Genomic DNA, 12156 nt, shown 5'->3' with positions numbered 1-12156 from the left:
ATTGCAGCTTTGTTGATATCTGTAGCAAATAATACATAGCTTATGTTTTGATCCCTAAACATAATTTAACTTTTGGGTAACCTGTGATCTCTAGATACATTCCAAGATTTGTAAAATATATCATGTTGTAAATGCCAAAATGAGACAAATGATTATTATTATTTAATAATAAAATATGGGCAACTCATTGAGGGAGGCCCTAAACATCATGTCAAGAACTATCCAACATTTGTGCAGTATCTATCATACTTTGCTTTTGAACTCATTCACAGTCATGGCACACATAACAGACTCTGGCAACTATTCCATTCATTCACCACTCTCCAAGTAAAAAGCCTAGTTCTAACATCCCTTCTAACAACACTTTTACTCAGTTTCCACAGATGGTCCCTAGTTCTCTCACCACTACACCTGTTCTGAAAAATTTCCTCTCAATTAATCTTGTCAAAACCCCTTAGTAATTTGTATGTCTCAATCATATCATCCCCTTTTTCACCTATCAACCAGTTTCTGTAACCCACAAATCTTCAAATCGTAAGGTTCATTCCATAGATCTGATACCATCTTGGTCACTTGCCTCTGGATCCTCTCCACCTCCTCTTCATCACCAAGAAATCCAGGTGCCCAGATCTGCATGCAGTAGTCAAGATGGGGGTCTTATCAAGGCTCAATAAAGAGGAACAATAACCTGCTTGTCTCTGCTCATCAAAGTATTCTTCAGTAACCAAGTGATCTGATGAGTTGATTTAGCCACTTTTGCTATGTGCCCCCTAAACTTTACCTCCCTATCCACTAACACTCCCACGTCTCTGGTTCGTCAATTTCCTAGAGTACAAGTTCCACCAATGTGGTATACAGCTGGTAATCTTACATCCCAAAAAGCATAACCGTACACTTTGCCACATTAAATTGACATCCATTTTCCTTTGCCCAGTCTGCCAATCTAACCAAATCATCCTGTAAAATTTTGATATTGTCTGTATTAACTATTACTCTACCCAACTTTGCATCATCGGCAAATAACTGAACGGTTCCTCTCAGATCCTTTCCTATATCACTAATGAACAAATTACACGGTAGTGGTCCAAGAACAGAACCCTGCGGCACACCACTGGTCACAGGCCTTCTTCTGGAATCTACTCCTGAATAAACTACTCTCTGATATCTCTCTATCAATCACCCTCCTATCCATCTCACCAACCCTATATCCATCCCTCATGTGCTTCAGTTGACTGATTAGAATTTCATGTGGTATCCTGTCAAAGGCCTTTGCAAAGTCCAGCAGTATCACTGTAAACCTATTACCTTTATCCAACTCAGCTGTCACTGTATTATAAAACATGAGCAAGTTACTGAGGCATGACCTACCCTTCACAAAATCATGCTGCCCCCCCCCCATATAGTATCCCATTTCCATCCATTGATTCCTGTATTTTGATCTTAACCAACTTCTCCAATACTTTGACAACAACTCCTGATATGCTGATCGGTTGGTAATTTGCTACATCAGTCTTGGAATCTCCTTGATGCAATGGAACTATTCCTCCCCCCCTCTTTTCACCCCCCCCCTGGGGGGGACTAACCCATAGCAGAGACAGATAAAACAATATGGTCAAGGACACTGGCAATTCCCTCACTGCTGCTGCATGTAAAACTCGAGCTGGTATGCCATTCAATCCCACAGCTGTATTCACATTAAGGTTCTGTAATATGCTATGCACCTCCATTTCATTTACCTCAGTTCCCATATAAGCCTTTGGCTCTCTCATTCCTGCAATATCACCACCTCTCTTGCAAAATGTTCACTTAGTAATTCTACTATTTTGACTGATTCAGTTACCTCCCTACCATCAGCATGATTTAAAATTATTCTGTCATATACATTCTTTCTTTTACTTGCAGCATATCGAAAGAACTGTTTGGGATTATCTTTAGCCTCTGTTGCTAACTTCCTTTCATAACCTGCTTTTGTCTTTCTTACCACACTAATTACCCTTCTGGCATGTGCCTTGTACTGTTCATGTACCTGCAGGTCACCTTCTTAAATTCCCTCCAGTTCGATGATGATATTCATCCATTTAACTCACACTTGATTTACTCTCCTGTTTCTAGGTATGCAGCCTGCCATTACCTCCCTCAAACACTCCTTTACCACTTCCCATGCATTATCAACATCCAGCCCTTGCAGTTTTACATGCTATAACACTGATCCAAGCAATCTCCTAAGCTTGTCATACTTACCAGCCCTGTAATTCCACACATACCCCATCTTCCATCCATTGGGAAGATGGGGTATGTGTGGAATAGGGAGATGGCCAAATGTGTGACCATATGATCACTCTCATCAATTAGTAGCAATTGATTAGAGTGATCATACGTCTATAATGAGTATGTGACCATACTCATTATAGACAAATTCTCAGATGCAGATTTATGTTTCTGTAGTGGAAATGCCCCATAATAACCTGTCCTCCACTTATTGAGTCTATTTACCAATGCATACTATCTCCATCCCCTGGTCTATAGCAGCATCCAACTATATATTTTGTTCTGCTGACCTCAATCTCACACCAGATAGCCTCAAATGTGCTATTTTCACAGGCCTGCAGTTGAACCTCTACTCTATTTGGTTACGGTTCATCAGCTAATATCAATAACACTCTTCCCCATTCTTTTCTCTCTATCCTCTCTGAACACACTAAACCCTTTATATTCTATTCCACTAATTATATCATCTTCTGTTAGCCATGTCTCACTAACCTTTTCACTAGCAAATAACCTTTGGCCAGGATGAGCCAGATTTTTGCCAGTAGGCTGGCAAAAAATATTTTCATATTGTCAGCAGTTCTCATTATCTGAATTGTACTATAAGTTTATCCTATCATACCATATCATTGGGATGTTATTTATGTCATCTGGTTATGCATTATTTTTCCACATAGATATAGTGGGTGCACCAATTTTCTTTTCATTCATTAGGTTAGATTAATTTTTTTAAAACAGACATTGATTAACAGTAGTATTCTTTAAACTGTTGAGAACCTAACCTGAGAGATAAGACAGTGACATCATTATTTTATTGAAGGAAACAAAATGTAGTTGGCACTCAACTCACAATATATATCTTACAACTACCTCGTACTTACAACAGCCATCCCATTAACACATTCACCAAATACCAATTCACTCCTATACCCCATGGACCAGGATGTTATTGCTGCCTTCAAAGAATATTAGTTTAGAAATACTTTTACTCACATTATTTCTGCTACTGAGATAAAACCCTCAGAGATATTTTGAAGGAATGTAATATCTTACAGATGTAGCATGGGGTGAGATGAAAACGAAGCGTATGAATGGTGTTTGTAAGAAGCAAATGTAAATATATGCTCATACATTCACAGGATTTGACAAAGACAAGGCCTTGCAAGAATTGGTGAAAAGACAGTACTGCTAGCTAAAGAGCGATTATCAATGAAGGTATAGAGAAGTTTGTGAAAGATGTAGAAAAAGATCTCAAATGAAGACCTTTTAGTGCTAGAAGCACAGAATGTTGCAGAATAAGAAGGAGAGAGAGAGAAAGAAAAGGAGAACAAGAAGCTATGTCACCAAAAAATTTGCAGGGAAAAAATTGGCAGACATTTGCCTTTGTTAATAAGGCAATTCCGTTGTTCATGGAAATAGATCTAGCATTCAGTAAAGTGGTAGATTTAATAAAGTGGATAAAATTATGTAAACTGCAATTGCTTGCTACAGAGGAATTTAAAATGCAGAAAAGAAAAGGTAAACCAAGCAGACTAAGTTGGGTGTACAAATTTTTTAAAAAAAGCCCATTCCTGCATCATCCTCCCAAAGATGAACTCAGATCTCCCATAAGTTATGCATTCCAGTGAAACCATCCTCAGATCACTTTGTTACAATTCCTAAATTTGAAGATTTTGCCATTGATCAAGCCTTCCCAGCCTCATCCTTGAAAGAATCATTTAATTAATAAAGCATCAGCTTTGAAGAATTACTCTTACTCTATGCATTTATTATTTTACTGGTAAGTGCAGAAGAACTGTACACTTGTATTTCATTATTAAGTACACTACTGTATACAATAATTTTATATTATAATTTATACATTGTATAATTTACTATAAACAAAGAGTAAAATTATTTTTAAAAAATACAACCAACCAAACTAACAAACCTACACATTTTAACATTCATTCATTATGGTTAACATAGTGATTCCTTACTTACAGTCATCAGAACAGAACCTCTTAAGTCAAAGAGTAACTGCATTGAGTATAAAGCAGTAATGTCATAGGTGTTTAAGTATATTTAATATACTTGTAAAATAAGCCAATATGTATTGGTTTAGTCATAGGATCAGAAAAGCTATCTGTAACCAAGGTGGCCACATTGCCACTGATTTGGGAAAGTGACATTGCAGTCTTGACTTGGTAGATTGCAAAACATGAGGAATATTATATCAAGAAAGGGTATATGTGCAACTGCAAGGCAGGTGATTATGGTGAGCTTAGGAGGAAGCTTGAAGCTGTGTCATGTCATAAAGCCCTACAAGAGAAGGATGTTAATATGCATGGGAGATAGTTAAGGGGCATCTAGAGGAAGCAGTATGGAAATCTATACCTAAGGTAAAAAGGGTGAATTGGGTAGGCATTAGATGGATGAGTAGTATCATTAAGCAAGAGCTGCCAAAAAAAGAAATTGATGTGTAGGGCATATAAGGAGAAAGGTGACCAGCAAGCTCGTGATCAGTACAAGGGTCACACAAGAAAGAAAGATGACCAGCAAGCTCATGACAGTACACGGATCACGCAAGAATGATGACTGGCATGGTGAAGAAGGCAAAATCAGATTACGAGAATAAACTAGCTGAGCAGGCCAAAGGAAATCCCAGAAGTTCTTTTGTTACATTGCAAGTAAGAGGAAGAATGACTATGGAAGAATAACTAATGAGTGCTGATGGTGATGAGGTGACTCTAGAAGCAGATAAATGAATGTTATATAAACAGATACTATTGGAAAGAATAATGTGGGAACAGAGGTTGATGAATTGGAGGCTTTTAGATATTGCAGATTAGCTGTGGAATTAGATGGGATATCAGCCTACGTTTTGCAAGAATGTGTAAGGGAACTGGATGCCTCTGACTAGACTGTTTAATTTAAGTCTTAATTCTGGTAAAGTTCCAAGTGATTGGAAAGAGGGGAAATAATTTGTTTGCATAATGGAAGTTCTAAGACTACAGTAACAAATTATAGGCCAATCAGTATCTTAGGAGTTGTGGTGGTAAAATTACTGAAAAATTGGTCAATAAGAGAATTCAAGCATGGATGGATAAGAATATTGTATTCTATGAGCGGCAACATGGCTTTGTGAAGGTTTAGTCATGCCTTAGTAATTTACCAACTTTTTATAACAGAGTTACAGCTGAGTTGGATAAAAGAAATGGTTACACAATTATTATTCTGCTGGATTTTGTAAAGGTTCTTTGACAGAATACTGCATGGAACTCTGTTACATAAATTAGAAATGCAGATAGATATGATGTTGGTTATGTGGATAAGGTTGGCTGCCAGACAATTATCAAAACATGCTATTTGGAGGAGCAGAATCTAGAAGAAACCAGGTAACTAGTGATGTGCCACAAGGTTCCATGCTACTGTTTAATTTGTATATAAATGAGATAGGAAATAATCTGAGGAAATATTTGGTTGTTTGCTGATGATGCAAAATTGAGTAGAGTAATAATTAATGAAGGTGACATGAAGAGCATGCAGGATGATTTAAACTGTCAGTATGGGTAAAAGGTGATGGGTATCACTTTAAAGTTATGCATTTTTGGATAAATTGATTACAAGCTGTGTTGTTCCACAGCTTGTAATTTCAGTATTCTAGGTATTCCAGGAAATAGTTGAAACTAGGAATTTATGAGTAGTGGTAGACAGAGTTGAAGTTTAAAGGGTATATTGCTAAGGTAACTTATAAAATTACTTAGCTGTTGAAAAACACACTAACAAGGCAGGTGTTATTATTCCTCTTTATCAAGGCCTTTATATGTCCATATCTGGATTACTGTGCTCAGGTCTGAGTTTCTTGGGGATGAGGAAGTGGTGAAGAGGATTCAGAGGCAAGCAACCAAGATGGTGAGTGGTCTGTGGAATGTTCCCTATGAAGATAGATGGAGGGTGTGTGTGGATTGCAGAAATTGGTTGATGGGTGAAAAAGAGGGGATATGATAGAAACATTTAAGTTAGAGTTTTATAGGATTGAAGTAGGAGAAAAGTTTCAGCACTTGTCTGGAGGGTGCAGAATAAGAGGTTATCCCTGAAAGTTGAGTAAAGGCAAGGTTAGTAGAAGTCTGAGGACTAGATTTTTCTTTTGGAGAGTTGTGATGAATGGAATGAGTTGTCAGTGTCGGTTGTGAGTGCTTTGTCTGTAATGGATTCAAGGAGATGGATTGTGTGGATAATTTGAGTCTCTCACGATGAGTCTTTGGACTCTGTGGAGGTGCCTGTATAATAATAATAGCAATATTTCATCCACTATTGCTCACTTCTTCCACAGTCTCTATAACACTTTCACTATCCTGCTTTACATTGTGAATATTAGTTACTTCACTCATCAGCTTTTTGCATGACTCGCATTTCTTGCACTCAGACACGAACGAAATATTTTGAAAACACTCTCTCTCTGTGCACTCTTGCTTTCATACCATAAACTATTCACTCTTGACAACAAACTTCACATTGTATGTGTGTGTGTGTGTATGTATGGAGGCATAGGGCTAACCACTTTATCCTCAATACAGTAGTGGTTAAATGTAGAAAAATTCTCGACACCGCAAGGTTAAAAAAGGAGAGAAGGAATGATAATAAGAAGAAAATGTGTGGGTGTGTGTATACCTACATGTATATATGTTCTTGTCCAAATAAAAACAGATGATTTACTTAAAATATATAATTTGCAGCAGATCTTGAAAGTTCTTTCTTATGATGCAGGCTCTTCTAAGTTAAGACTTCAAGAGTAGGATGTGAATCTCTTACATGGTCCCCCAATTTTCACAATTTCCTTAAACATTAAATATCGGGTAGAGTTCTAATTTTCTTAATTGACAATATATATATATATACACACACACACACACACAAGGATGTTCTGAAAAGTTCTCTGCCTAACAATGAAAAAACAAATTTATAATTTCAAAATTATTTTTATTTTTCAACATAATCTTAAGACTAATACATTTATTCCAGTGCCATTATCCCATCCCTGTAGTGGTTCTCAGTAAGATTTTCAAAATACAAATATCTCTCTACAGCTGCAATCACCTCTTGATTCAAAGAAAAACCACCAGCAAGGAAGAGTTTTAGTTTTGGGAAGAGATAGAAATCAGAGCGAACTAAATCTGGGGAATAGGGTGGATGTTCCAACAATTCATATTGCAGATCCATTAATTTTCCCATTGCCAAAACACCTTTGTGGGAAGGTGCATTGTCCTGATGAAAGATGATTTTTTTCTTCTGCAAACTAAGTCTTTTCAAACGAATTTTTTCTAATCTGGTTAAAAGATCAGAAGAATATTCCCTGGTTATTGTTTTACCCTTTTCAAGATAATTAATAAACAAAATGGCTTTAGCATTCCAAAGCACCAATGCCATGACCTTTCCTGCTGATGGAACCGACTTTATCTTCTTTGGCACTGAACAGCTGGCTTCTGTTCCACTGTTTTGACTGCCTTTTGGATTCTGGTGTGTAATGGTGAATCCAAGTCTTATCCATAGTAATAAATTGATGCACAAAATCAGTTTTATTCTTATTAAAAGGCTCCAAGTACTGTTCAGAGATTTTCATGCTAGTGCGTTTTTGATCTGCTGTGAGTAAGCAGAGCACCCATCTCGTGTGAAGCTTTTTCACTTGCAATTCTTTATGCAAAATATATCCTACACATTCTTTTGAAATGTCTATAATCTCAGCAATTTCACGCACTTTGACTCGCCGGTCATCCAATACCATATCGTGCACTTGATCAATGATTTCTGGTGTTTTTACACTTTTTTGGAACGTCCTTCGCATGGATCATCTTCAAGACTGGTAAGGCCATGTTTAAACTTGGCAGCCCATTTTAATTGTTAAAAATGAAGGAGAAGAGTGCCCATAAACGTTTGAACTTCGAATGAATTTCTTTTTGGCATTAAACCTTCTTTTACAAAGAATTTTATAACTGCACAATAATCAATTTTATCCATTTCAAGGGATACAGACAACTTTTGCTTCTATCAAGTAGTTTGTATAAAACAAACTACTTGATAGAATGACTTGCAATTTTACATGGATGCTTATGACAGATGTACAAACTTAGAAAAAAATATCTTGCTGATAGTGTTGACATTTATGATCAAGGCTGAGAACTTTTCAGACCACCCTTGTGTGTGTGTGTGTGTGTGTGTGTGTGTATATATATATATACACATACATACATACATACATACACTAGGGGTTCTGCCCCTGGCACCCCCTCCCCTGTGTTCCGGACTGGTAGGCCGGTTTCTCCTTGAATTCTGATGACTCGAATTTTGAAAACTCGAAAGAGGATGGGGTTCTGGCACCTAGCCCCCCTCCCGATTTCCGGACTGGCAGGCCGGTTCCCCTTGAATTCTGACAACTCAAATTTTGAAGACTCAACACTCAGGGTAGCCCCTGAGTTTCAAATAACTTGACAAAAAAACATTACATAAAAAGGCTTATCATTTTATATATATATATATATATATATATATATAGGGTAGATGTATGTGTGTGTGTTAACAAAATTGCACTTGAAAAAATATGAGTGGATGATTTACATTCACTCAGTCAATCAATGTTATCTGTTTCTCCGTAGTATAAGTTCTTCAAAAATTTGTAGCATAATAATAACCTTCAATTTGCATTTACATATAAATTACAGCTGATTAGTATTATAAATTCTAACTACTTATACTTAATAGTATAATATAAGCAGTTATGATTTATATCCTAAGTTACTCATATATATTTTTTGTTATGTATTATTCTAAATTTTTAATTTAGAATAATACAGTCTAATACACCTTCAGTATATAACTTAAAAATTTAAGTTATAGACATGTACTTACATATATATATATATGTATATATATCCACTCTGACAATGTAGTAATGTTTTAAGCACTCTTCATTACTGTATTACAATAATAATTGTATTTGATATTTAGTTTATAGAATTGCAGAGTCAGCATCCACAAACAGCTATAAATGAAATTGGTTTTGCTAAAGATATTTGACAAGCTGTTATGTGATGCATAACAGCTTGTTGAATATGTTTCCACATTTAATAAGTTTAAGCATTTAACAGTCAACTGAGAAATTTTTCATGTTTGTCTAGCTTATAAAAATATAACAAAATGGGGAGGGAAAAAAAATAAACAGCTGGTATAATATGACTTGAAGTTGAGAAGAAATTATGCCTATGTTTTAAAAGTCTTTCTTTAACTAATGCATGCATCATCAGACCTTATTTGCCATCTTTTTGTTCAGTATAACTTTCTTTTTTTTTATTTCAAAGTGAAATTGTTACTTTTAGTTTATTTTATATATGATATCTGTATTCAGAGAAAGATAATATTTTTTTTTATACATCAGATTTTTTTTAAAAAAATATTTAAAAATAGTAATCAGCTTTAAAAGGCAAATCACAGACATGGAGCAAAACAAATACTGAAAGTCTTTATCATGTGTTATGTTTTGCTATTCTCTTGCTTAAGCAAGATCTGATTAGAAAATCATTTAATAATAAATTTTACTTTTTTTTTCTTTTTTTTTTTTTTACATTGTGTTAGATAATGCATTTCCACTTGTTCAATTTTATGCATTCTTGAAGTCTTATTCTGTTTATTCTTTACAGAAAGATAAATTTCAGTGTATCAGTTTAGCTTTACATGTTTTTTAAATTATATATGACATAAAATAGTTCCAATTTAATGGTTCTCTGGCAGTATATCTTAAATTTAAGAAATTTTGAAACAGGGACTGTATAATACTGTGGAAAAAATGTACATATCAGATAATAAATCTAAAATGAAAAATGAATTGATATAAATTAAAGATATACGATTTGGGTTAATAATTTTTCCTCTATAGTTCCCTTATATAGGTCAGAATATAATCAGTTTATTTTTTTTTGCATCTTTAATTTAATAAACATATCTGTGGACTATTTTCTAAACACTGAACTAAGTTTGACTCAAAGAGAAGAAGGAAAAACTTGCCTACCTCACCCCCATCTCCTTCACTCTGAGATAGATTAATCTTAAATTATTCCTCACATCTGCAACAGAATTTTAACAAGAAACTTTTTAACAAAGTGTCATATGGTGAACCAATTATGCAACAAAATATCATGTTAGAAGAGAAAAGTATGAAAAATTAGATACTTCTTTAAAAAAAAAATCAGCATTTTATATATATATATATATATATATATATATATATCATCATTATTATCAGCCATTGTCGACCCACTGCTGGATGAAGTTTACTCCAAACTGTCTGTCCATGTCACTCCTGAAAATCTGATATCATCAATCCACCATGATTTAAGTCGGCGTCATGGTCATTTTTTCCTCTCATAGAATCCAATCCAGTACTTCTTTTGTCCATTGTTGATCTTGTCTTCGAGCAATATGTCCAACCCATTGCCATTTCACTCTTCCTATGATCTCAGAGACTTTGGTTTGGTTTCTTATCCACATATTCCTTTTGTCATCCAGTCTTGTGATACCAAGCATACTTCTTTCCATACTAAATTGCGTTGTTCTTCATTTTGGAATCCTTTGCATTTAGTGTCCTTGTTTCACAGCCATATGTCAATATAGGAAGAATACATTGGTTAAAAACTTTTCTCTTCAGGCATAATGGTAGTTGGCTTTTGAATATTGAATGTAATTTTTCAAATCCTTTCCACCCAAGCATTGTGCATGTTTTTAATTTCATCAATGAATATTTTGTTCCATTGATATCTGTTGTCCTAAGTATATGTAATGAACTACTTTTTTAATTTCCTCATTATTGATTTTTATTATTTCTGGTTGGACATACCTATTGAACATAACTTACTCTTCTTTAGGTTTATTTTTAGGCCAGCTGTTTTACTAGCAATCTGGAGTTCATGGATACAAATCTGTAATTCATGCACAGTTGAAGTAAAATAACTGTCATCTGCAAAGCATAAATGGCTTAAATATCTTCCATTTATCTTCAGACCTTTCCCTTCCCAATCAAGAAGTTTTAATATTTCTTCTAGGCATGCTGTGAATAATTTTGGAGATATTATGTCACCCTGTCTTATACCTCTTTGTATTTCCACAGTAGAGATGTTTCCATTGAAATGAATTGCCGAATGAATAACTTGAATATGGTCCATTGTACTAAAACCACTTCGAAAGCCTGCCCATTCTTTTGGTTGTGCTAGGTCTAGAGTCATACAAAGCCTATGAGCTAAAACTTTTATAAACACTTTGTAAACCACTGATAATAGACTGATGGATTGATAATTCGTCAAATCTTTTACCTCACCTTTTTTATGTATCAGAATTAGAGTAGCCTTCTTCCATGTTCTTGGTACATCGTTTTTCTTCAGGTGTTAAAGTAAATAGTTTTGCTAAGAGTTTGTAGATTATTTCTCCACCTTTTTAGAAGTTCAGCTATAACTCCATCCTCACCTGCAGCTTTTCCATTTTGCAAGCTTTGGATGGATGCTCCACATAAATTTTTCTTTTAGAATCTTGGTACTTCAGCCACTTCTTAGTTGTCTTCTTCATTTAATTCATCATCCTGATATCATACTGAGTAAAATTCTTCAATTATTTTTGCTACACCATATCCATCTCTGTTATGGTCCCATCTTGTAGTTTGTCTACAACCATCTGTTTATTGTTGTTCATCAACAGCTGTTTGGCTTTTTTCAGACTGGTTGTTTTCAATTGTTCATTGTGTATGAATTTACAATTGAATTTTCTTATTTCTTCTGTGATACATTTTCTGATAGTGTTTTGCATAATTCATTGTATTCAGTTTTATTCTGTAGGTTATTTGATTGTTTCATTTCTCTTTGTTTCTTCATA

Source organism: Typopeltis vanoorti, chromosome 7, assembly GCF_054136105.1.
Source record: "Typopeltis vanoorti isolate ZY-2024b chromosome 7, IOZ_Tvanoo_1.0, whole genome shotgun sequence".
Taxonomy (NCBI): Eukaryota; Metazoa; Arthropoda; class Arachnida; order Uropygi; family Thelyphonidae; genus Typopeltis; species Typopeltis vanoorti.
Note: the sequence above shows the minus strand (reverse complement) of the source record.